This window comes from Tenrec ecaudatus, chromosome 4 (genome assembly GCF_050624435.1).
Source record: "Tenrec ecaudatus isolate mTenEca1 chromosome 4, mTenEca1.hap1, whole genome shotgun sequence".
Classification (NCBI taxonomy): domain Eukaryota; kingdom Metazoa; phylum Chordata; class Mammalia; order Afrosoricida; family Tenrecidae; genus Tenrec; species Tenrec ecaudatus.
In genome coordinates, this window is record NC_134533.1 from 177,867,816 (window position 1) to 177,895,207 (window position 27,392).

Genomic DNA, 27,392 nt, shown 5'->3' on the forward strand with positions numbered 1-27,392 from the left:
GCTCCTCAAGTCCAGTAGGGGAGAAATATCTAATTACCATCGTGGGAAATGCTATGAGAGATGCAATCAGCATCTATTCCAGGAGGAGCCAACCTTGTTGATGGAGTCCCCGAATGATGCAAAATGTAAATGTGCTTGTCTGCTAACCCAAAGGTTTGGGGTTCAAGTCCATCCAGAGCCAATTTGGGAGAAAGGCCTAGTGATGTACTTTTCTATCAGACATTGAAAATGCTCCATCATCTTCATGACCCTGCTGCCTGCAAGTCAACTCCAACTCCTTTAGACCCCACAGGACAGGGCAGACCTGCCCATGTAGGTCTGTCTCTCTCTTTTTTTTAAAACCCAACAACAACAATAAGATTATTAACAATAGTAGCTCTATCTTTTTTTAAAAAAGAGTTTCATTTGTACTTTATGTACCTGTCATACAATTCAATAATTCAACATATCTAGAAGATTTGTACAATGGTCATATTTAATTCTAGAACATTTTCTTCTTCCTTGTAATTATTCATATAATAATTATTATTTTTTCTAATTGTGGCAAAAATATACACAACAGAATATTCTCCAATTCCACAGTTTCTACTTGTGTAATTCTGTGATAGTAATTATCCTCTCCATGCTATACAGTCACTATTGACATCCTGCTCCAGATTATTCTACCACCACTGACGTAGACTCAATGTCCCCGATTGGACAACCCTTTCCCCTTCACCTGGGGTAACGATGGTCAAGTTTGGTCTCCCCCCCCCATGATTTTCTTGATGTAGTATTCACCTATCATATACTTCCCTGGCTAAATTACATTTAAAATGAGTTGGGGGGGGCATTAGGGAGGAACTGATACCAAGGGCTCAATAGAAAGTAAACGTTTAGAAAATGATGGCAACATATGTACAAACATGCTTGATACAATTGATGTATGGATTGTTATAAGAGCTGGAAGAGCACCCAATAAAATGATCTTTTAATTTAAAAACTGAGTTGCATAATCACAATCAGTTCTATGCTCCCTCACCCCTTCCGCATTCATTGTTTGCTCCCCAAATCCCCTCTCCCTCCCTATTTCCCTCCTTGTGTCCCCTGTAAGCCCTGGCATCAGCTATTATTTCTGTGCATCCACCCCTTCTGTGCCTCACAAACTGGGAAACCCAACAGACACAAAAGAAGACAAAAACCAAATAAAGTGGTAAGGATAAAAAAATAATATAAAGATAAAAATAAAGATAATGAGTAAGAAAGAAAAGACCACCATCAATATTTAAAAAGACGGGGAAGACAATTTTTTTTGGTCAGGGAACAAGCAAGAAATATTTGCCCCCAGAAAAAAATTCAGGTTGGGACAAGAAGGAAGTCAACTGACCAAGTATCAAGTTGGATCCAGCATAATCAAGATTATAATAATCTCTGATAGTGAAGCTGTTGGAGACCCTTGTCCGGGGCTTAATCTGACTAGACAATCTACAGATGGGTATTGAGCTCCCACTGTCCTTGCTTAACAGCATTCTACAAATTGGGTGTTCACAATTTAAGTTCTATACTTTTTCCATATTTGGATTTTGTTATTCTCATCTTTGGGTCACACATGCTGGCTGGTGTGCTTCTTCCACGTGGGCTTAGTTGACTCCTCACTTAGATGTCTGCTTGTTTGAAAACAAGCCTTTAAGACTCCAGATAGCTGGGCACCATCTTCTCTCTTTACCACACTTTGCCGTAGCACCCTTACTTCAGTGGTCATTTCACGAAGGCGAGTATTGAGCAGGGCCATGTCATCGGAACTAATGGGGGCCCAGAATCCATCTGCTTGTCCACGGTGGCAGTCATATTATGACAAAATCAAAACCCCATCAGATCCAACTACACCACCAATGGCAACAAACTAACCAGCAAACAAGCAAACAAATGAAAAGCAAAACAAAAACAAACCAAGGGCAGGAAAAAACAACCCCACAGAAGCAAAAGAGCACAACATTGTCAATCATCTCCCTGGGGATAAGGCGACGTCCAATGCCACAGCACGCCAGACACCGTCGGTATGGGGTGTACCTCTTATGGGAGGGTTAAGACTGAAGAATAGAAAGCCTCATCTTTCTCCCACCGACTGTTGGTTTCAAATGGCTGACCATGCGGTTAGCAGCCCAACACCACTATATCACCAAGGCTCCAGCCACGAACACCCCGCGGTTACACTTGAGCTTGCTGTGAGTGAGCGTAAACTCAGTGGCAATTCTTTTTTTTTTCTTTTTAACCTTGTGAGTGAGAACAGAAAGCAGCAGGAAGGCCATGCTGAAGCAGGGTGTTTCCACACAGTGAAGACAGCACAGTATTCCAGCAGAGCACAGCAGGGGTACAGGGCTGGAGGGCTTTGCTGTTTTCTGGAAGGTCATGGGTGTAACACATTGAAGAGGTGGGTTACAGTCAGCATGTGGGGGCCTGGGAGGTCCACCTTAAGGGTTGAGAGGAGGGCTTAAAGCAAGGGGATGCCACAATCAGGCTAAGCTTAGGGGAGCACCCTGGCGGCCTGGAGAGTGGAGTGAAGGGTGGGTGTGAGGAGATTCCTGCAACCATCCAAATGGGATGAGACCAGTCTGGTGACAGCGACAGTGAATACTGACGAATGGCTGAATTCCAGACAAATTTCCGGAGACAAGCCTTTGACACGTGGGCTATGGCGTATACTGTTTGTGGGAACACCGACTGAGTAGATCGCAAACCCCAACTGCTGCCATCGGGGCTCCCTGGGTTTTCAGTGGGTGGGTTTTCGGAAAGTAGATCTCCAGCCCTTTCTTTCCAGGCACCCTTGGGTGGGCGTGGACTGACAGCTTTGGGGTTCGTGGTGAGGTGTTTCCATCACCCCGGGACTCCTTAGGGAGTAGCTCACTCAGCTGAAATCATGGAAAAGGGGCAGATGCAAGAGCTTGGTAGCCAGGAGCCCCCAGACAGAGACCAGAGGTGGATACTGCAGGAGGAGAGGTCAGTCCACCCCTCGGATGAAAGACGACTTACTGTCGGGATAATTTGATGTCCTCAGACAGCTTTCCCAGGGGTGTTTTACGCTGCCCTTGAGAGGAGTCCACTTTTCTGTCCTGGGGGGCATGCCCAGGTGCAGGGGGACAGGCAGCAGCCTCTACATGTCCCTGTTTCACTCTCCTCCCAGGTGGGAAGCTGGCATTCCCTGTCTCCCTGATCCTGTCCACGAAGTCCACAGGAAAGAGGCTTTTTGTACTAACATCCGCAGCGACGGCATTTATCGAAAGTGAAGCTGCACAAAACGGGATGTTAATTCCGGATAGTGTTGTGTCAAGTCTCAGAACGGACAGGCAATCTGTCCACGTGTACCTGACATCTGTTAGATCAGGAAGCTCAGAAACCACCTCACAGCTTCTTGATTCAAATGGAAAGGGTTGGAGGAGCCCTTGGCTCATGATTTACTCGGGAAAGCTAACAGTTGAGTGACAGGGCATCCCAGACAAGGGGCAAGGTGTAGGGATTTCTGGCACAGGATGGAGACCAGCCTGGTGCGTTCACAGACAGCTCTGGGCTTTCAGTGGGTCCCCACGAAAGAAAACAGAAAGAATCAAAACCATTTTCAGCGTTGGAGCAAGAGGAGCTCTGTCTCGAGCTGCTCTGTGTAAGGGGCTGGCGGTGGTCACCTCCTGCACACGGGGCAGTATCAGAAACCGAGCCACCTCATCTCTCCAAGGACAGGAATGACGCATGACCTCATCACGGGACCCAGGCAAAGACATGCCCTTGTCAAGAAAAGAACTCTTTTAACCAAGTTTATTTCCTGGGTACCCGAAATAGATCCAGAAGCCAGCCTGTCCTCTCCTGCCGCAGCCCGTACAGACGACAATCACTCTAGGGAAGCCATGCACCTCTTGTGTGCGACAAATCTGGGTTTTAGTTGCTTAGAGTAGAACGACATTGCTTGTTTTTAGCCCCCCGAGAAGCATTTCTCTAGCTGAAGACGTTTATTGAATGATATGACGCTAGAACTTAACAATTCAAGTGTCATTGACAATCGCAATGAAAGATTAGATAGGGGTAACAGAAGATGAGCTGGAAAAAGGGAGGGGGCAAAGGGTTAATCCATAACGAGGGAGGGACAACTTGGAGACCAAAGGGTGAGAATGGGGGCATAGCTCAAAGAATGTAGGCAGTGTCCTATGGAAGCTGCTTGGTTGGTGTATGTGTTTTGCTGTGTATATTCTCAACACAGCAACACGGATGAAATGGAGGGGAGACAATTAAAAAGAGAGTAAATACTTTACCGAAGTACATAACGAAAAACAGCTCTGCTTCCTACCCATCAGGGCTAAATTCGCAACAGAAACCAACACTGCCGAGTTTCTGCCTACCTTTCTTTGCCTTTATGCCAGTCACTTTCTCCTCTTCCTTTCTCAACACGATCGGCCCCACACATGGCTGATCCCTGGCTGTTTGGGTTAGCAATAATACAGAGGGCCCCCTCCTCGATACTGCAGACAGATCAATGCCAGTTTTGATTGTTGCCCAGTGCACTGTCATTCATGTCGCCAGCCCCTGACAGACGACCAAGCAGCCTGATCTACACGCTGGCACAGCAGTGAACAGATGAATGGATAGGAGAGGGGTTCCAGCAAACGAACCAGCATTTAAGAAGTCACCCCGGTGTGATGTTGATCAATCGACTATTTGCAAGAGAAAAAGAAAATTGACCCTCGTCCCATAGAATCCAACCCCAGTTGGATGAAAGATCAGAACATATAAAATGACAAGCAAATTGCCAGAGATGCCTTTAAAATCTCGTGCTGAGAAAAACCTTCCTAAAGAGGAAAACCTTCTTAAACAGATATGGATACAGGAGGACCTAAAAAGTTACCAATGAACTATGAACTTAAAACGTTCAAAAGTAAAGCTAGATGGAAATTGTGACCAAAGACCTCGTGCAAATCACTAAGAGCATGACCTTTAAGCCTGTCAGGAAATAAGACTCTAATCTGCCCGCCATCGTCCAGTCAGTTCTGCCTTATAGTGACTCGATAGCATTCCCGAGACTGCCTCGTCTTTCCTCTGCGGAATAGCTGCTAGGTTCGAACCATTGACCTTTCCCGAGGTAACCAAGCACCTGAACCACTGCATCACCTGGAAAAGCAAATCTACTGTTCTTACCACCAATCAGGAAAATGAACATGGAAACGGATACTCGCAGCCTAGTGGTGCTGGAGGGTAAGCTGTGGATGGCTAACCACAAGGTCGGTGGTTCAAGTCCATCAGCTGCTCTGAGGGAGAAAGATGAGGGTCCTGAATAGTTTCAGCCTCAGAAACCCTACCCAGGCCACTATGAGAAGGAGACTGCATTTGAGGTGGCAGTGTCTATTGTCAGATGTCAGTCTGAGCACATTCATCCAATTTCCCCCCTCCCCAAACTGTTTTAAAATTACTCTGATGGTGGAGTAAACAGGAAAGGGGACAAAGTCATGAACCAAATGGGCCCCTGGAGAAACTCAGGCATTCATAGCACTACGTGCCTCTGAGGAGCCCTGGTAGTGTAGTGGTTTATGTGTTGGGCTGCTACCTGCAAGGCCAACGGTTCAAATCCACTAGCTGCTCCATGGGAGGAAGACTTACCGTATATACTCGAATATAAGCCAAGATACTTAATTACTACCTGGGAAATCAGAAAAACTGAGTGACTCAAGTATAAGCCTAGGGTGGACAATGCAGAAGCTATTGGTGAGTTTCAGTAATCAAAACAAATAAAATGACTAAAAATTGAGACATCAGTGGGGTAATGTATTTAAATATTTATTTTAAATGAAAAACATAAATAAAAGAACAAGTCCTTTAACATTAGTAAACCAGCACAGTAAGTGGAAAATAGGTTCCACAAAAAACAGTAAGGTATCAACAACGACACCTTAAGAGTACTATTACCTGAGCTCAATCAGCAACCAAGCTAAAATGTAAAGAGTTAAAATCCTTCAAAACTGAATTCCTCATCATCATCCGTACCCCAATGAAGAGCTTCAGCTGGTGTGAGGTCATCATAGACGCTGTCCTCACTGAGATCGCCGTCATCACCATCACTGCTGTCATTTTCATACAAAGCGCAGTCTTCACTGCCATCCATAGCATTACTAACACTACATTTCTGGAAGGCACGTCGCACCATGTCTTCTGGAATGTCTCCCCATGCATCTCGAACCCACTTTGCTATTAACTCTATGTCAGGCTTCATAGCATTTCCTCCTTTTGTTAGTCAGGCTTGACCAGATGACATCCACTCATGCCACATCCTTCACACACGGTCCTTAAAAGGCTTATTCAAAGATACACATCATAGGACGGCTCTGATTGGTTAGATGTGAGTAAACAAACATTCAAAGTCCTACAGGGTCAGCGGGGCTTTGAATGAACAGCGGAGAAACAGCAATCACCGGCGAGATAATGGGGCGCTCTTCCTCGGGGGAGTCCCAGCGAGATGTTACACCTCTCTGGGGTACCACTGACCCGAGGACATATGGCATTTTTCTACTCCCATAAAGAAACCCACACGGGATAGTTCTTACCCACCTGCAGGGTGTGTCTGAGTCGGAATCAACTGGTGACAGGGAGCTGAGATGCCCCTGGGCCTAGGAGGGAAGGGGCGTGTGTCTAAATTGAGGAGGACTGGTGGGATAGCCTTTGAAAGGCGCTCAGGCCTCATCTCCTGCTCCCTGTCTGTCATCCGTCTGAAAGTTTAGTCCCTAGATCACAGTGGCCCAGAACACAGGTTTCATCACGTTCTGAGAGGGGAGGGAACGGTGGGGATGCTAACATAACAGGAAGTCACTGATTACCATGTAAAACTTAATCAGAAGACGGCGGGACACCCGTAATATAGAAATAGGGATGGGAAAGCCAGAGGCATTTTGAGTGGCTGTCTCTGGGGAGGGGGTGGCCGGCCTCTGAAGGCATGCAGGGGTGTGTGTGTGTGGGGGGGGTTGACCATGAATGACAGGGTTGACTAGTCCACTCATGTCGCTGTAATAAGGGCAGCTGGGATGCACGCCAAGATGTGTGCCCCCCCCCCCGTTTCTCTCGAATAGCTGCGCGGGCCGGAAGGGACACTGACCATCGCTGTTTCACGGCAGCGCCTTCACTGGGCACGTTGGTGTCGGACCTTGGGGTGAGGGCTGTGGTTGGTGGGGGAGAGATGGTCTTTGTGCAGCTAGATCTCAACTTTTCTGTGAGGTCGCCTTCTCCTTCCTGCTCACAAAGAGCGGGGCACAAGTTCCACCCACTCCGCTCCTGCAAGGGCTAAACCGGTTGTTGCTGCGGACATCAGTATTTCCCGTAGGACTGTAGGGCGGGATCGCTGCTCTAAATGGCACCCCACATTTGTGGTCAACGTGCCAATTGTTGAAAAGCACCAGCTGTCGCTTCTTGTGATTCCCAGGGAGTGGATTCGAACACCCTCCTCTGCCCTCTGTGTACACAGCCCACTTCAAGCCCCCAGCCCCGCCCACGACTCTCTTCCTCTAATCTTGCGCCTAGGTGCCACGAAGGACTCAGAAGGTTGGCGGTGTGAACCCACCCAGAGCTGCCTGGAGACTTGCTTCTCCCAGGTCACAGCCTCAGGAACCCCAGGGAGCAGTTCCACACGCACGCATGGGGTGCCCCAGAGTGGAGCTGTATGACGGTCGGCAGAAAGCAGGTGTCGTGAGCTGTCATCATTTCACTGACAGAGACAGTAAGCGTGCCAGCCAGGCCCTCCCTGGGGGAGGCAAGCCCACCAGTCCTGCCGGCGCCCAGGAAGCAGCTCCTGAGTGTGTGACAAGGGGCTCGCTTAGTCACTCCGTTACGAGCTCCTCCGTGGAGCCAGCAGGAGGGAAGGAACGCTGCCCGTGCCTGACTGCAGCCTCTGCTAGAAGGAGCACCAGAGCCCTGACGTCTGACAATGCTCGAGGTGGCCCACGAGCCACAGAGCAGCTGCTCCTGGACGGCTCTGGCTGGTGTGAGCGCAGCGGATCTCTGCCCCATCTCCTCGGACTTCCAGTCATTACCATGGACCTTCCTCGCGCTGAGGACCGAGGCTTTTAAAAAACCACGCGGCGTTCATTACCACGGCTCGCCGCTCGTCCCCCGAGATGTGTTTCAATAGGGACACGCGTGGCGATCTTAAGTCATCCGGAATCTCACTTTGTGCATCCTCGCGGAGCGGTGGCGGTTAAAGCAGACACGGCGTTGTTAGTATTTCACCAGAAGTTGGGATAATTCTGGGAAAGGAGACTAGGCTGATGGGACCAGGCTGTGAAAGTCAAGTGCAGACCAAGTCTGCAAGGCTATGAACACCTTTGAGGGCGTCTGAGATGGAAGTTGATGAACAGGTGTGGCGGTTGCTGCTGCCTTTGGTCGGCTCAGAGTCACGTGACCTGGAGAGCAGGGCAAAACGCCGCCCCCTCTCCTCGGGTGGCTGGTGAGGTCGAGCCCACTGGGCCCATCTGTCCCACTGGGGCTTCCCTTGTTTCCGCTGACCACAATGTCCCTTTCCAGTGGTTGACCTTTCCTGATGTTATGTCCGAGGTAAGTGGGCCAACGTCTCTCATCCTTGCTTCTCAGACTGATGTGCTCATTCTTTTAAAAAAAAATCATTCTATTGGGGGCTTACAGTTCTTATCACAATCCATCCATCCTTGGTGTCAGCCACATCTGTACATAGGTTGCCACCGTCATTTCCAAAACATTTTCTTTCTTCTTGAGCCCTTGGTATCAATGTATTCGCCGCCCCCCCCCCCCCGCCTACCTGCCCCAAACCCTTGATAACTTATCATTTTTTTCATGTCTTACACCGACCGCTGTCTCCCTTCATCCACCTTTCTGTTGTCTGTCTCCCCCACCTTCCCTTACCCTTCTGGCATCACTACTCTCGTGACTGGTCCCGAGGGGCTGATCTGTCCTGGAGTCCCTGTGTTGCGAGGTGCGCTCATTCTTTTGAAAGTTCCTGGTCTGGCCAGTCTTCTTTACCAAGCCACAGTTCAGATGCGTCAGTTCTTCTGTTCGCTACGATCCTGCTTTCACATGCATACGAAGTGACGGAAACGACCATGGTTTGGGTCACGGTAGGCTGGTAGAAGAATGCAAAGGCTGTGAGAGAGACACTCCATGGAGGTGGAAGTGACTGGGGTCTCCTATAGGGGCTGACCTGACACAGGAAGACCAGCCCAGTTCCAAGGGAGGATGCACCATGGCCTGGTCGTTGTGTGAATGGAACAAGGGAACACCACATGGTTTAAAATCACGAAAGCTGAGCATCAGGGTTGTATCCTCTCACCGTCCTTGTTCAATCCGTATGCCGAGCAAACGTCAGAGAAGCTGCATTATGTGAAGAATGTGGCCTAAGGATTGGAGGAAGACTTATTAACAACCTGAGGTTACAGATGACACAATCAGGCTTGCTGGAAGTGAGGAGGATTTGAAGCACCTGCTGGTGAAGATCAAGGACTGTAACCAGTCACTAACCTGTCACAGGGAGATACGGACACTGTGCTCATTGGACTGTGGAGGACACCGTGAGTTAGGTAATTAGTATGCACAACACGCTCGGTACAAGATAGACAAGGGGCAGTGTCAGCTATTACTACGCTAACGCTATCACCAGGCTCTACAAAGTGATTCTTAAGCGTTCTCTCCACATTGCCGGCCCCCCATCCTTGCCTTTACTTTTCAGATAAAAAGCTTCCTTTTTGTGATCATTCAATATTTTTACACTTTTTGGAACAGGGGTTGGATCAGGTTTGCTTTTGTTCAAGTCTCTTCATACAAGGAATGGACGAGAGGGCTCCCCTATGAGCAGTAACACTCTCAAGACATGCGTGGGACTAAGTGAACCTCAAGTTGGAAACGTTTGACCCCCTAAGCTCTGTACTTCCTGCCCAGTGGGGCACCCTCAGCGCCTGACTCTCCACCTCAGCACCACACTTACTGTCTCCAGAGACAGTGGGTCACTAGAACTGGGGTTGGGCACTAGAGGAACCCTGGCCAAGGAGTAGTAATGTGTTGGGCTGCTAACAGCCAGGTCAGGAGTTCAAAACCACCAAATACTCCTCAGGAGGAAGATGAGGCTGTAGAAAGAGTTAAAGAGCTACAGTCTCCAGGGGCGGCGGGGGCGGGGCATAGGAGCTGATACCAAGGCCTCAATATTAAGTCAATGTCTAGAAATTAATGATGGCCACCTATGTACAAATGTGCTCGATACAATGATGTATGGATTGTTTCAAGAGCTGTATGAACCCTCGATAAAACATTAAAAAAAAAAAAAGAGTTACAGTCTCAGAAACCCCCAGGGGGCTATTGTACCCTGGCCTAAGGGTTATTATGAGTTGGGAATGACTCTGGCGGTGAGTTGGGAGCAGGTACGGAGACCTGGGTAACAGCGATGGCACGGTGTCTGCTTCGTCGCACTGTAAAACATCAGTTCACCCCACGGCCGCTCTTGGAGGTCACTTTCACTGTCACAGCTGTGCATGGAGGTACAGGGGGTCCAAGAATTAGAGTTCATAACCACTGTGCTATGTGGTATCACTAGCCGGCCTCGGATCCTTTAGCTTTTCTGTGTCTCAATTATAGATATAGATGTAGAGATACATGCATATATATATATTTTCATTTACAGCACAGGGGTATTTCTTGTCTAAACCCCACACAATGAGACAATAGGCTGTATACAGGGTAATTGCTGTTATAATTAATCACTGAAGAAACAGAGGAATTTGGGAGCCAGTGAAACTGCCCAGAGGAATAGCCATGGACAGTGGTGAAGCGGCCTTTGTTCATGATAAAGAAAATGGCTGTTTCTGTCTCCTTGCTGGTGTTAGGGCATGCGGCATGACTCTGAGTGTCACCGCCTCTGGGCACAAAGCGTTACCGTGAGTTGTTGGCTGCAATGTGCGGCGACTGTGACCGAGTGACAGACTGCCCGGGTCCTGCTCCGTCACCACGATTATTGGAAGTCTGAGCCGCTTGTTGTGGCTGCAGAGCATCAGTGTAATTCACAGATGGCTTCCCGGTCTCTGCTGACTCTCTACTTTGCCGAGTACTGTGTCCCTTCTGAGAGACCAGTCTTCCCTGGTGACGTACTCAGTGCAGGAGCCGAAGGCTCACCACGCTCCTCACACCCATGGGCATTCTGCGTGTGCTGCCCCGAGGACGGACTTGGTTCTCTCTGGCCGTCTAGGTGGTGCCAGGTGCCGTCCAATCGGCCGAAGTACAACAGGAGCAAGCCCGCGCGTGCGGTCAGGTGCCATCTGACGCTGTTTGGGACTGCTGCTGCCGTCACCGGGTCACTCCATGGAGGCCCTTCCTCTTGGTGCCCACCTAGTTTACCAAGCCGGATGCCCTTTTCCAGGGCCCGGACTCCCCTAATAAAATGGCCAAAGTATGCGAGACGAAGTCCTGCCGGCCTCACTTCTGAGGAGCATCCTGGTTGCTTCTTTCAAAACGGACTTGCTCTCTCCTGGGGCAGTCCACGGACCTTTCACTATTCTTTGCCAACACCCTGATCCACGTGCATCGATTCTCCCTTCTTGCGTGTCCAGCTCTCACATGCAGATGAGGTGACAGACCACCCTGGCTTGGATCAGGGGCACGTTGGTCCTCAGAGCGATGTTCTTTGATTTCTGGATGGCGACTTCCATGAGCATTGTTTGTGGATCCAAGAAAAATGATATCCTTGACCACGTCAATCTTTTCTCCCTGTTTCACGATGCTGTCACGCAGTCCATGACAAAATCATTATTTTTTGCCAATAACCATTCCAGTGCTTCATTTCTCCTTCAGTCTTCCTCTTTCATTGTCCACATGTCACATGCATATGAGGTGATGAGGTTCTGCTAAAAGTATCAGAGGCTTCGATGTGGCTGCATGGTTTAAAGTCAGGAGAAGTGTGTATCAGGGTTGTATTCTCTCACTATACTTATTCAACCTGTATGTGGAGCAAATAATTGGAGCAGCTGGATTATATGAAGAAGAATGTGATATCAAGATTGGAGGAAGGCTTATTACCAACCTGCGGGATGCAGATGACACAACCTTGCTTGATGAACGCGAGGAGGACTTGCAGCATTTACTGATGAAGATCAAGGATTGCAGCCTTCACTTAGGCTTACAGTGCAATGTAAAGAAGACCCAGATCCACACAACGGGACCCATGATAAGTGGAGAGAAGATTGACACTGTCAAGGATTTGGTTTTGTTTGGATCCACAATCAATGAAGAAAGCTGATGCTGCCCGGCTATCAAAAGATATAGCGTCTGGGGTCTTAAAGGCTTGAAGTTAAACAAGTAGCCATCTAGCTCAGAAGCAACAAAGCCCATAGAAGAAGCAAACCAGCCTGTGCAATCACGAGGTGTCGAAGGGATCAGGTAGCAGGCATCATCAAAACAAAAATCTTACCATAGTGAATGAGGCAGGGAGTACAGAGTGGAGATCCAAAGCCCATTTGTAGGTCACTGGATATCCCCTTACAGAAGGGTCTCGGGGAGGAGACGAGCCAGTCAGGGTGTGATGTAGCGACGATGAAAAATACAATTTTCCTCTAGTTCCTAAATGCTCCCCGCCCCACACACTATCATGATCCCAATTCTACCTGCAAGTCTGGCTAGACCAGAGGATGCACACTGGTACAGATAGGAACTGGAACACAGAGAACACAGGGCGGATGATCCCGTCAGGACCAGGGGTGTGAGTGGCAATACTGGGAGGGTAGAGGGAGGGTGGATTGGAAAGGGGGAACCGATTACAAGGATCTACACGTGACCTCCTCCCTGGGGGATGGACAACAGAAAAGTGGGTGAAGGGAGATGTCGGACAGGGAAAGATATGACAAAATAATAATTTATAAACTATTAAGGGTTCATGAGGGAGGTTGGAGCAGGGAGGGAGGGGAAAAATGAGGAGCTGATGCCAGGGACTTAAGTGGAGAGCAAATGGTTTGAGACTGATGAGGGCAAAGAATGTACAGATGTGCTTTACACAATCAATGTATGTAAGGATTGTGATAAGAGTTGTATGAGCCCCTAATAAAACAATTAAAAAATTAGGCAGAGAGAGACTATTACACCAGCCAAAAGATGTGTGGTACCTGAGACTGGAGGCTACTGACACTGAGTTGAAGCCTACATGGCCGTATACTACTTTCATGTAGTACAATACACACATCAGTGGTGTTTACTATAACTCTCAAGGTTATCTATGCCCTAGGCATTGTTTTGTTCTGTTGTGCATAGGGTTATGCATGGATACCAACCTGACAAGACCAAACACTATGTACTGTACCTTAGATGCCTGGTAGTGCGATTGCTTTGTATAGAAAGGACGTGAGATACGAAAAAAAAGAAACAGCATTCAAGAGATCAAACGACAGATTGCATTGGGAAAATCTATTGCACGGGGTCTCTCGAAAGTGTTGAAAAGCAAGGGGCCTAAGATGTGTCAGATCCCAGTCACAGTATTTTAACTAACCTCATATGCATGTGGGTGTTGGACACTGAATCAGGAAGACTGAGGAAGAAAGAGATGCATTGGAATTGTGGTGCTGGAGACTACGGAAAGTACCACGGACTCCCCAGAGAACTAACAGATCTGTCTTGGAAGAAGTGAAGTACAGCCAGAATGTTCCTTAGAGGCAAGAGCAGTGAGAATTGGACATGTGGTCAGGAGAGACCAGTCCCTGGAGAAGGACATCGTGCTTGACACAGTGGCTGCGACACGACTCAAACATGATTGTGAAGGTGGCGCAGGGGTTGTGGGTAGGGTCATCCCTGGCTGGGGGAGCTCCCAAAGCAGTCACCGTAACCTGCTGAGCTGACCTCTCTGCTGACTGTCACTGGCCCAGCAGACCTCTTCAGTAGCCATGTGACGGGCTAGTGTAGAACCACAGCCGCTCGGTGGCGCAAGCCTGTTGGAACACACTCTGTTTGGAGTAGACCTGCGCTTGTCTGGACTGGAGCCCCAGGGGAAATCCTTTGGACTTACCCCGGGATATACAGCACTCCTTCTTTTTGTTCCTTGCCCTTTTCGAAATAAGCCAGATAATGACCACATCGAGCCGGAGAAGATAACAGGATATACGAGGCGACCACATCTGTGAACAAGCTAGTTGGCTGCTCTCCACATCTGCTGAGTATTTTCTTTGCAGAGCCCAGGGAATCTTGAAGCCAAACCTCTCGGGTGGGTTTAGCAGACTTGGCAACCTTTTCCACATGTCCACTAGAGGGGGTCCAAACACTGCTGATGATCGATCAAGGCGCCCAAGCCAGGGTACTTGTGCAGTTCCACGAAGTACCATCTGTCGGGCTGAGTCCCTGTACTCACAAAAAACCCACAACCTTCCAGAGAGGTGGCAAGACAAAAGAATATACTAGGATCTCTCCCCTGGAACCAGAGGTGGTTTGGGATACAGCTCTGACAAGACACACGGCCAGTTGGCTGAGATAAAGGTGAATGAACAGACCTGGAAAGGCACCTTGAATCTACCAGCTCAGCTTCCTCCTCGTGCCCCTGCAAAGGTCTTATTGGCGTGAGTTTAATCCCCGGCAAGGCAGGCTGTGGAACATTGGCCCGTGCAGCCAAAGGGCCTCTGACCTCGTCTCTCTCTAAGCACTCGGCTTCTCTGGGCCTCTGCCTCTAAGTCTGGGAAACGGGGAGGGTATGGTTCGCTGCAGGGCTCAGGCCGGGGTACAGGGTCTGCCCTAGGTGGGCCACATCCGAATCACCGGGGAGGGTTTCAACCGCTTGGTCTCCTTCCCACTTTTAAACATACCATGAGGGTGGGTGCTTTCCTCCGGCCCTCTCCAACCCCTCCTCCAGCCCGTAGGTGCTTCTGAGCAGAACAAAGCTTGGCACCTAGGTGCCTGGTTACTTGCAATGTCACCTGTTTTGGACACTAGCCTGACAATCTACGCTCAATTAAAGACCCGCCCTGAGAGATGACGCACTTGCACTACCGTCAAGCCGGCTGCCTCGCAGTGACCTTACAGGCACCAGTCAGACTACCCTCAGGAAGTTCTCGAGGCTGTCCATCTTTACGGGGAGCAGAAAGCCTCATCTCTCGCTTAGGTGGGCTCAACCTGCTGACCACGCAGTTGGCAGGCCAATACACAACCTGCACACGACACCATCAGGCCCTGGCTATTCCCATCAGGCAATGGGAGGGAAACCTCCTTACTGGTCTAATCACGATTTAAAAATACAAACACAAATTCTTTAACCACCCTCCCTTCAAAAGGTCGAATTCAAGTATCTGTCATCGACAACTGGAAGAGCAAGCAGTTCTGTCTTGGAAGAAGTATAACGAGGCTGCGTCTCACGGGCTTGGGGCATGTTACTAGGCAGGCGCAGGCCTGGAGGACACAGGAGGGGGTCGTAAAAGGAGGGAGATTCTCCCTCCACGGGATGGCCTGACACGGTGGCTGCAGCTACGGGTCCAACCACCGGAACGATTATGAGGACGATGTAGCACCGGGCAGAATCGGTTCTGCTGGAGTAGGATGAAAGTGACTCACAGGTACCTAACACCACCGGGTCTTAAAAGTACACTGGACGTAATGACTTACAGGAGGGTCTAGAAAATGATTCGAGCTCCTGAAAAGGACACGGCTTCCCCTTGATCTCGAGTCTCTTGATCTAACAGCCATGGTGAGGAGAAGAACCGAGGCTCCACCCACAGCCAGCGCAACTTGCCAGCTACATGAACATAGCACTTACAGCCCCAGCCCAGTCTTAAAAGACCACAGCCCTGACGTCTGACGCGCCTCAGGAGAGCAGCCGAGCCGGAACGACCTACGCCAGGTGGATCTTGACTTTCTGACCCACAGAAACCGTGCGCGATCGTAGTTATGACCGTCTTAAGCTACGCAGGCCTGGGGTAAACAATTCCACAACAATGGCTAATGAACACACCGAGTTCCATCCAACGTCAGCGTGTACACAGAGGCAGTGGAAGTGAGAGGACAGGGGCCTGCATTAATCCCTGTGACCCAGTCCCCGGGCACTAGCTCCCCCTCTGAGCTCCAGTTTGGCTGGACCTCCACAAGAGGGGTGCAGCACCCCCCAGGAGCCTGCAGCCTGACGGTGTTTAGTGATCTGCAAAGATCCAAGGCAACGGCGCTGGTGACATTTCTCAGGTTTTTTGTCCCAGGAGATGTGACTTGATGCAGGGCCTCAGGGCCTGCTGCCCTCACCAGAGACAGAAAGGGGGGGTCAGGGCCCATGATGAGCACTTCTCGGAAGAACCTCTGGTGTTAGTAGGTGCTGGCAAGCTTGACTACAAAGCCCAAACAGTAAATATTTGAGGCTGTGGGGCCAGATGGACTCTGTGACGCAGCTGTGCCAGTGTCACGTGACAACCGCCCCGAGCAGTGTGCACAGGAGCAGGAGTCGCTAGGTTCCAACAAACAAACCACCTTACAGCAGCACGCAGGTCTGGCAGCGGGGACATAACGTGCTATTCCAGAGCCTTGCTTCCGAAGGGTATGGTTTGCAGACCGGCAGCCTCAAGGTCACATGCAGAATCTCAGGGCCAAACTCAAACCAAACTCCCTGTCTGCGGGTCAATGCGGACTCACAGTGACCCTATAGGCAGGGCAGAACTGCCCCTGTGAGTTTCTGAGCCTATAACTCTTTTCCGAGCCTGTCTTTCTCCTGAGGAGCGGCTGGTGGTTTTGAACTGCTGACTTTTCTGTTAATAGCCCAACTCGTAACCACACCACCAGGGCACCTAGGGCCTAACCGAGTTCGACTGAACCTGTCTCCGGAGAAGGGGCCCAAGAGTGACTTTGAGCAAGGCCTCGATACAACTCCAATTCAAAAAACTGTATCTCCCTTCCTTCTTCTCCACGGTGGGCTGGGTACTCAGGGGCTTAAGATTTTGGATGCTCATGACCTGATTAAAGACCTTGTAGACATATTAACTTTCTCGAAGGGCCTGTGAAAAATATTTCCCCAGGCCCCAGGTCAGCCACGGAGCAGTACAGCTTGGAGTTTTGTTTTTTAGAAAAACAAACAGGTAAATGAACAAGAAAATGTGGAACAACCACACGGTCGCCATGATGCGCACTGGGAGGCACTGGCTCAGTGAAGCCCCGGCTGCCTGTGTGTGCGTGAGTGGGGCCACTGGTGGGGCCACGCTGACCTTTGTCCTCATCCCACTTCTAACTCTTGTCCTCCTGTGAATGCTGGCTTCCTGACACGGCAAGGAAGCGTGGGGGCAGTACCAAAGGAAAAAGGATGGCGTGTTAAGGAACAGAAGCAGAGAGATGACAGCTGATGGGAAAAAAGGGTGAGAAAGAGGGAAGGGGAAGTGAGTCCCTATAACCCATCTTCACAGCTCCTCTGGGACACGCAGCCCTGGAGACTGCCCGAGGACAGCATTCCGATGGGCCCCGCGGTGTTCCAGTCAGGGCCCGCTCACATCCAAGAGGCCACAGCCTCACGGGGTAGATGTGAAAGCCCCCATCGTAGAACGGGGGCCTCAAGGTCTAAAGCCATATTCTACCCAGCAGGCAGAGCCCTGGCATCGTCAGGTCTGAGTTTTGAGGTCAAAGTAAATTCTTGCAGGCACAGGCCTTACTTTGTGCCCGTGCCTCGTTATCAGGTCCCCCGAAGGATCTATTCATGGGGTGACCCTCTTACTTTCAGGCACAGGGAGTAGGTGCGTGTGTGTGTGGGGGGGTAGGGGGGGAATCAGAGCAAAACACTTGAGACCGTGCTGAAAACTCACATGGACATCAGGGGATCAGGTCATGCAGCAGTTCTGTAGTGCCAGTCTCAAAGGCATGGAAATGATGACTAGCTAATGCTTGTGAGGGAGAATGAGGTGGCACTCTGCTCCCCCAACTACCGAAGTCTCAGAAACGCTAGGACTCACTGAGGCTGACCTATAGGGCAGGGTCAAACTGCTCCTGTGGGTTTCAGAGACTCATTCTTTTCAGGGGTCAGAAGCCTTGTCTTCAAACTGCTGACCTTGGGGTGAGCAGCCCAATGCCTAAGAACTACGCTATCAGGGCTCCTTCAAACACCCTATAAAAGCCCAATTAAACTCACTGCCACCGAGCCAATACCCACTCATAGGGAGCCCCTGTGGCTATCGGAGACCGTTACTGTTTACAGGAGTAGAAAGCCCAGTCTTTCTCCCGAGGAGCTACTGGTGGTTTTGAACTGCCAACCATGAGGATTGCAGTCCTACACTTAACCATTATGCCCCCAGGTCTCCTCCTTAGATTCTGTCCTATAAGAATCGCTATGCGCTGGAATTGACTCAATGGCAGCGGTTGTGGCTTTGGGTTTCCCTCCACCAAGACGCCCCGTGCTTCCTGCATAGCTGCCAGGCTTGATAAGACGCAGCTGCAGGTTGAGAATCACTGCAATGGAGTTGGGGTGGGGTGGGGGTGGGGGGCTCGCCAGCTCTCTGTCTGTGTGTCTGCTGTTTCCTGGAGCCCCTCATGCTCTTGGCTCTTACCTGTTTTGAGGGAGAGCTCTGATGTCGCAGCTGGAGCTGGAGGGGCGGGGTGGATAGACGGACGGACAAGGGTCTGTTGAAATCTGTAAGGTTTTCCTTGGCTACTTTTCTCTCGGCCCTTCTTCCTGGTCTGTGTTAATCTGGAAGCTCTGCTAAAGCCTGACTGTGCTGGGTGACCCCGCAGCTGCCAGCAGCACCACAGGGCAACACCGTGACAGATGGGCAGTAGTTACGAATAAGAGGTTCCCTGACTGATGTGCTGGAAACAGCATCTGCAAGGAGGGAGAGGCCAATCTGCTACACGACCGAAGCTTGTCAAGGCTGCTTCCTCTACCAAGGGATTCTACGCCAATGTCCTTATGACCTGCCAGCCCTAGGAGGGTCACAGCACAGCCTACACAATTCTGCAGATGGGAGTGGAAACCCCCATCCTCCTTCCCAAACCACCTCTTCTGCAGAATCCACTCTTTTCCAGGCAAGACAAACCCAAGGAGCTCCGTTCTGCCATTGTGCTTGGCACTTTCAAATTCAGACTTCCTTCCAGGAAGTTTAGAAACCAAAACCTCTGGGCCATGAACGTAGAAAGCTGGCTCAAACACAAAGTTTGTAGGGGGAGTGTGTGTGTGTGTATAAAACTGATAATGAATTCTCAAACAAGCCCTTATATTTTCAGACGCAGACAGACATCTGGTGTTCACTTAAACACCACGTCCCAGAAGCAACCGGAAACCACAAGCTTCTCTCTTCAGTGGCTCACTCAACTTCAAACGGAAACTCCGAGACACTGATTAGCCAAAGGGACACACTAAGTTGTCAGGGGCACGCCAAGGCATCTGGAATCTCGGGGCGAAGGATAGTGTGATGTTCGACCACGGCATCTTCCCCACACATGCCAATCACACACCTAGGCGGCATCGAGCCAGAGGCTGAATCCACGTCTCCCGTCTCATATGCGTCACCTGCCAACCAACACGGGAAGCTCAGCAAAGCCTTGGCTTGGCTGCAGGAAGCAACGGGGCCTCCAGGGTGGACGGAGCAATGGCTCAGACACTGCCCTCGTGTGCGCTGCCCAGCCTTCCTCGGCTGCGTCTCGGATTCCAAGGGACCCCCAATTATTGGGACAAGTGTTCCTCAGGGCGGTCATCTGTCATTCAGCAGTGCACCCAACCACTTAAAGATGTTCATTAACTGCAATCCAATTGATGAAAATATGAGGGGGTACCCCCCAAGACCCAGAAAAAGCTCCGCTGTGTGGAGCTTTCATAGTACGCATTTTTCCTGCTAGGTGAGCACCGAGAAACTCGTTCTGAGGTAGTGCACCCAGTGGCATCGCCCGGGAAGGTTCTTTCTGGGCACAGGGAGATTTTTCCTAAAAGCAGTTTTGCTCCAACCTCATTTTTTGTGATAGGCAATTTAAGAGAACAGCATATAGCTGTGAAATTTTGTTTCCTGCTCAGGAAAAGTGCTGCAGAAACTGTTAGATGTTGAATACTTACTTACAAGGACAGCACTGTGGGAAAAACTCAAGTGTACGAGTGGTTTTCTTGTTTCAAAAAGGTGAAATGTCGATTAATGACAAACCTTGTTCAGGATGTCTGTCACCTTCCTGAACGGATGAAACTGTCAACAAAATTTGTGCACTCGTGCTTGAAGACTGATGATGGACCACTGAAGATAGGGGGAAGTTATCTGGACAATCTCGGAGCTTGGAGGAGCGAATTTTTTTTAACTAATTTTATTGGGGGCTCGTACAACTCTTATCACAATCCATCCATACACCCATTGTGTCGAGCACATTTGTACATTTGTTGTCTTCGTCATTCTCAAAACCTTTGCTTTCTACTTGAGCCCTTGGTATCAGCTCCTCATTTTTCCTCTCCCTTCCCTCATGAACCCTTGGTAATTTAGAAATTTAATAATTTATAATTAATGTATAAATGTACTAATTTATCCTGTCATATCTTACACTGCCCGATGTCTCCGAGGGAGTGAATATTAACAGATTAGGGGATGAGAAATTCGCGCCCTGGGTTCTGACTGACCAGAATAAAGAGTGCTGACTGGAAACATGCTGTGCTTTGAAAGAACAGCTACCAAGCGACCCACGGTTTTTGTCAAGGTCATTTTGGTGATGAGACAATGGTGCTATTTTTATGACCCGAAAAGCAAACATCAATCAAGGCGGTGGAAGTCGCCATCATCACCTGGCTCCCCAAAAGCTCATCAAATGAAATCAAAGATCAAGACGATGCTCATTTGTTGTTTTTTTATGTAAGGGGGACAGTGCATTTGAGGTTCATTCCACCAAATCAGACTGCTCATCAAGCTTTCTATTGAGAGGTTCTGAAAAGATTGCATATCAGTGGGTGACAAACAAGGCCTGGTCTGTGGCAGACGGGGAACTGACTGGTTTTGCCACCATGACAGTGCACCTGTTCACACAGCCATCTCAGTGCACCAGTTTTTGGCATAAAACATCATTTCTCTCTTGCCCACACACCTTACCTGACCTCGCTCCATGAAACTTCTTTTTTGTTTCTATGAATAATGAGGGACATGAAAGGATAGCAATTTGACGACATAAAAGAGGTGAAGAAAAAAAAAAACGAGAGGTGCTGTCAGCCATCCAAACAGAGGAGTTTGAAAAACGTTTCCAAGGATGGAATCACAGATTGGACAAATGTACTAAGTGTTTAGGAACAGCTTTGAGATATCAATCACATGGAACCACGCCTTTAAAGTATGCAAGTCAATGACATTTAGAGTATTCAGAACTGTGAACCATCACAGTTCATTTTAAAAGAGTGTCAATACGACAAAAAGACCGCCTGTCCCTGGTAGCAGCCACTCTCTGTTCTCCCAGCAGTTACCCCTCACGCGGTCCCCACTTAAGCCTGTTGTTGGTTCCGACTTGCACGCAGCAACCCAAAGCACAACAGAAGGATGCACGGCCGGTCCTGCACCAATCTCACAATTGTGCGCAGGTCTGAGCACGGAGGGCCTGCCTCTACTCTACCAAGCCCGATGCTCTTTTCCGGGGCCTGGTCTCTCCTGATGCCATGTCCACAAGATGGAGAGGAAGGCTTGCCGTCTTTGCTTCTCAGGAGCATCTGGCTGCGTTTACTCCAAGGCAGATGTGCTTGTTCTGGTAGGCCATGGCGCCGCGATATTTCTCACTAACACCGTAGTTCAAATTCATGGTCCAGCTTTCACGGGTATGCGAAGCAATTTAAAATACAATGACGTAAAAGGCTCTTTAACACTGTAAAGAGGGCTTGTACAGCAGATGTGCCCAATGGAACACAAACCCCTCTCCTCGGTGTAGGTAGCGCTGGGTCTACAGATTTGCCAAGTCCAATATCCATGTAGGTAGAAGCAGACACTTAGTGGCCGTCTGAAATCGGCTTCTTTTACTCAGCGTCATGTTTTCAAGGCTCATGAGGGGGCTTCAAATAGTTCATAGGGAAATGCCATTCCATTTTCCATGAACTTTTTTAAGTTGCCTCATATTATAGGCACCTCGTTTCTTATTGGGGCTGAATTCCAGTCCATCATACGGATAAACTGCATTTTGTTTCGCCCTTCATCTGTGGAGGGGCACTTGGTGGGTTCCCGTTTTTGGCTAGTGTAAAAGTGCCAGGACATTTCTGTACACGTTTTTGTGTAGGCATATGATTTCAATTTTCCTGGGTATATGCCTTCACCGGGAATTGCTAGGTCAAACAGTAACTCTAGGAAGCCCTAGTGGCGCATTGTTAAAATTGTGTGGCTGCTGACCCAAAAGTCGTTCAAATCCACCAGCTTCTCCTTGGGAGAAGGATGTAGCTGTCTGCTTCCATTAAGACTACAGCCTTCCATATGCACAAATGTGCTTGACACAGTGCATGTATGGATTGTGACAATAACTGTAAGATCTCCCAATAAAACGATTTAAAAAAGACTATAGCCTTGAAAACCCCATGGGACATTTCTACTCTGTCTTATGAGGTCACCGTGAAGAGCCTTGGTGGCGTAGTAGGCTACACGTTGGACTGCTAACCACAAGATCGGCAGTTCAAACCCACCAGCCTCTCCGAGGGAGAAAAAGGCGGCTCTCTGCTCCCATAAGGATCTCTGTCTGGCCTTGGATCCCACAGGGGCCCTTCTACTCTCTACAGGTCCCTGTGGGTCAGGGTCCACTGCTGGCAGTGGTGGCACCCGAGGAGCACCCTGGGTTATACATCGGGCTACTAACGGAAGGTCAGCAGTTCGTGCCTCCAGCTGCCCTTCGGGAGAAAGAGGAAGCTTCCTGTTCCCGCCAAGCGTTGCAGTCTTGTCAAGGTGCATTTCCCCGGGGGCTCCTGCTGCTGGGTCCCGCACACGCCCGCCGGCCACTTGTCAAGTCTCTCTGGGGAAGTGTCTGTTTGGAGCCTTTGCCATTTTCGAAGTTGGGTCACTTGTCTTTTCATTATGGAGCTGTAAGAATGTGACAGTCATCAATAGTTCCCTTCTAATACCTTTAGAAACATAAACATAGTAAGGTTGGAGAATACCACTATTTTTTAATAGCCTTTTCCCTATAAGATGTTATTTTACCAAACCCCACTGCTGTCACAAGCCAATTCTGACTTATAAGGACCCTGCAGGACAGAGCCAGTCACGGTACATAATCTGAGATTGAACATTGTTCACTGAAGCAGAATGTCCCATCTTCCGCCAGCTGAATGGCTGGCAGACTGGAAGGCCGATCTTTTGGCTCACAGGAGAACGTTCTACCCACCGTGTCACCACGGCTTCTTATAAGATGATCTAAGTCAAACTTCATGTTGAAAGTCTCAGAGAAATCAGAAGGGCATTCCTACAAGCCTGTTGAGCAGAAGACTGACTTTCCCATTTACCGTAATACTCAAGTACCAGTCGACCCGAATATAAGATGAGGCACCTAATTTTACCACAAAAACTGGGAAAACTTATTGACTCGAGTATAAGCCTAGGGTGCAGCAGCTACTGGTAAATTTCAAAATAAAAATGGATCCCAATAAAATTACATTAATTGCGGCATCGGTAGGTCAAATGTTTTTGAATATTTATTTCAAAGAAAAACAGTAAACTAGCTCTCTAAGTGGAAAAGAGGGTCAACAAAGCAATATGATGTCAACAATAGCTACACACGCTGTTACTGCATGCACTGCATTGCTACACACGCTGCCTCACCGCATGTACACACGCAGCTTGTAGAGTTTGAAGCCCAACTCAGGCTGATGATATTCCAGAATGTGATGACAGGACTGTTTGCATAGAGCAGCCTGTTAGGGCTCGCCGTAACACAGTGCGTACACAACACAGCGTGTATATTGTGAGCCCTAACACAGGCTGCTCACTGCAAGCACAATCAAGACTGGGTCCAGATAGGGGTTAATAAGAAAATAAAATATAGTAGACTAACTACGCAAATAAATGTACTGTATATCCAAGACCAGAGATAGACCGGTACTCAACAATGTTTGGGCAGAGCAAGGGGGCGTGACCGAGCACAGATAAGACTGTAAAGGCTACATCATTGGTCACAGCCCCGGAGAAGAGCGGCCGCATCCGACAATCATCTGACAAGGATGCGGAGCGCCCCGGGTACCAGCACACGGAGCGGCCAGGTTCTTGCCCAGTACGGCGAGGACAACACAGAGGCTGCCTGCGTGCAGGAGAAAGAAGAGCGGTGATATCAGCAGTCATCGACCACCCACAGAGGCTGCAGGTGCCTGCAGATGAGCAGGAGACCGGAGAACCCCCGCACTGCACCAGAGAACAGGGAAGTAGGGGCCCTCACTCGCGTATAAGCTGAGGGGAGCTTTTTCAACATAAAAAATATGCTGAAAAACTCAGCTTATACAGGAGTATATATGGTAGATGGTAGTTTGCTGTAAACTTGACTCTTCCTGATGGCATCTGTAGAAAGCACACCCCAGTTACCCCACATTTTTCCATTCTTCCAGCAGCTGAATGGGGGTCACTGAGGTCACTGGACAGCAGGACAACCAAACACACAGCTCATCCCCTGCAGCACGTCCCATGAAGCCAGGGTGCTAAAACTAACTGAGGACAAGCACTGCAATAAAGCCGAGGGGAAGCGCCAAGGAAACGGGATCCTACCCAGAAACGCGCCGAGATTCCATCAGGGGAGCAGGGAGCAAGAGAAGACCTGGGTGCTCAGGTGGATTCAAGAAGGCCGGCATGTGAGTGGCCACAGGCCAGGCAGGCACGAGGCTTGGCCCGACCTCCTATGTAGATGGGGAAGAAGGCCAGAGAATCACCCACGCTTGGAAACACTCAGGGAACGAGGTGGAGGGGTTGGGAGGAAGGAGGTCATGTTGTGGAGAGCTTGGGGTGTCAGGCTTAGGAGTTCAGATGGTCCTTAATGGGCAAGTGAAGATGGAGCCGGAGTCTTTCAGGAAAATTCTTCTGGCATCCGTGTTTCCGAGTTCTGTCTTCAACATCTCCCTTGTAAACAGCCGTGTGGGGAGAACCAGTCACGACCAGCCAGCCATCGATTGGAAAGATCTATTTCCACGTGAAGCGGCCCAGCTGTGAACATGGCTCTGTGCTCGGTCACTCCTACAGAGGTGGGGACTGGAACCCACGCAGGCAGTGGCTCTGTGGGACAAAGACCTGACCACCTGATGCCAGACACAATACAAACCCTACGGGGCAGCTGATTCTGAGTCCAACTTGACCTGTGGCCATCTGACAAAACAAGGCTGCCTGGAAGGCCAGTGACCTCTAGCCCTCTCTCTCCCGGCTGGCTTGGGAGCAGCATTGGCCTTCCCATGATAAGGCTCTAATCAGATCGCCCACACGTGCTTATTTTACAAGTCCCAGAAAGCATCTCCCTCTCCTTGGATGCCATTGATGGCTAATGCGCGCATGCAGGAGGACACACACACACACACACACACACACACACACACACACACACACACACACCAGGGAGGGTAGCCCTTCTCTGCGGGGTGAGCCAAATGCCCCACCAGACATGTTAGGGTCAGCCACTGGCACCCAGGCACTTCCTCCAGGACTTCTGATGGAGGAGAGGGCCTCCCAGGCAGCTCCCAGCTAGTCCCGACTCCATGCAGAAGGTGGGAAGGCGGCACGTTATCTTCATTCAAAGGCATGGGGAGGAGATGAGGGAGACGTCAAGTAGTGTCTTGGATAAAAACTCAGATGTCATTGGAAGAGAAAGCCCTCAACATGGTGGAGCCGATCACAGCTCACAGAAATTTTACAAATAAAGCACCCGACTTAAAGAAAGACCTAGGAATTATATTCACTCTCTGAAGTTTGGGATCTTTTGGTAGAAAAATAGCAATAAGCCACGATTCAGAGAAACAAGGCTCATGCACTGAGACACCTACTGTGAAATGTCCTTTCCACTAAGTCTTTAAGAAAAAGCCCCAGCTCCGCCCCTGCTCAGGGAGCAAGTCTGTTCTTAGAGGCCTATTCTCTGATCTGTAAGCTTGCTGCTAACCATGCACCCCCACTATTGGAAAAAATTATAATCCAGTTACCCTCAGAGCCCCTGGGTCTAGTTCACCATGTAAACAGACTGCAAAGAGCCCCTGGAGACAGCCGCCAATCAGTGATCCCATCAAAGTCCAAACAAGACACTGCTGCCGAACCAGCTGATCATGTCCAAGGAGTCACCAAGCTCCGATCCGGACAAGAGGGTCCCAGGAAGACCCCTGCCCCCTTTTCCTGAAGTGTGTTTTACGGTAATCATTCCCTTGCGGAGGAAATGGGGTTCTCAGAGTGGCCCAGCACGGAGTCTTTGGTTTGCTTTCATGTTTTCATCCACAGTATTCACTGAGGCTCGCGAATATACATAGGCACGTAATTCCACAGTTTGATTCCTGCTAGGGCAGGCACCCGTGCACGCGCGCACACACACACTCACTCACACTTACACACCCACACACTCAAAGGTTCATGGAAAAACAGAATTAAAAAAAAAGCAATGAAATGATCAAACAATCGACATATAAACACCACCCTCTAGTCCCCATGCCCAAGGGGGACAAACAACAGAAGCGTGGGTGAAAGGAGATAGCAGGCGGTATAAGATATGAAAATAATAATTTATAATTTATCAAGGGTTCACAAGGGTGGGAGAGTGAGAAAAAGGAGTTGATACCAAGGGCTCAAGTAGAAAGAAAATGTTTTGAAAAGGATGATGGTGATCTATGCCCACATGTGCTTGATACAATTGATGAATGGATTGTTATAAGAGATGTAAGAACCCCCAATAAAATGATCTATTAAAAAAAAAAGCAAGCAAAATTTCCAGGAGCTCATTGAAGCCTCCTCACATGGTGGTACACATTTGTGAGGGAATGAGGTTTTTAAAGGTAAACTATAACTCTCATATCAATGAAATGGAAACACGGGCCTAAGATGGTATTTCCCGGGAGGAGTGAGGGGTCGCTGCCAGATCAAGGGGGATTCCAGGAGCAGGCCAGAGATCAGGGCAGCGGGGGAACACCGAGACACGGTTCATGAACTGTGCCAAGCTAGACTCACCGGCAACAGCACCACCCCGGCCCAGAAACCCACGAGGGACTTGACTGACGCAACTGGCAGTAACCCCTGACAGGATGGTCCTGGCGGCATGCCCGGTGACCCCGCGTCCACCTTGAGCCCCACAACTGGGACCGGACGCATGACGGATAAATCCCGCCCAGCATGTCCTCAGGACACCAAACCCCTGTTCTCTTTGTGAGGGAAAGGGCCAAAGAACGCTTCTCTCAAGGGACAATGGAAAGCAGGTGTGGATGGAAGCAGGTTTCGGAGTCCTTCTGGAACCACTATCTACCCGGTGCTGAGGACTGACTAGGGGCTTCTGCCTGCTACCGGAACCATGACCCCAACGCCAGGTCTGGT

The 27,392-nt window shown here is 49.5% G+C and overlaps 1 protein-coding gene across 1 annotated transcript in view; it reads right to left on the bottom strand.

Annotated features, from left to right (window-relative positions):
* CMTM8 (CKLF like MARVEL transmembrane domain containing 8) overlaps positions 1–27,392 on the bottom strand; it is a 100,386-nt gene that overhangs the window by 6,905 nt on the left and 66,089 nt on the right. The gene's annotated exons all lie outside the window — the stretch shown is intronic.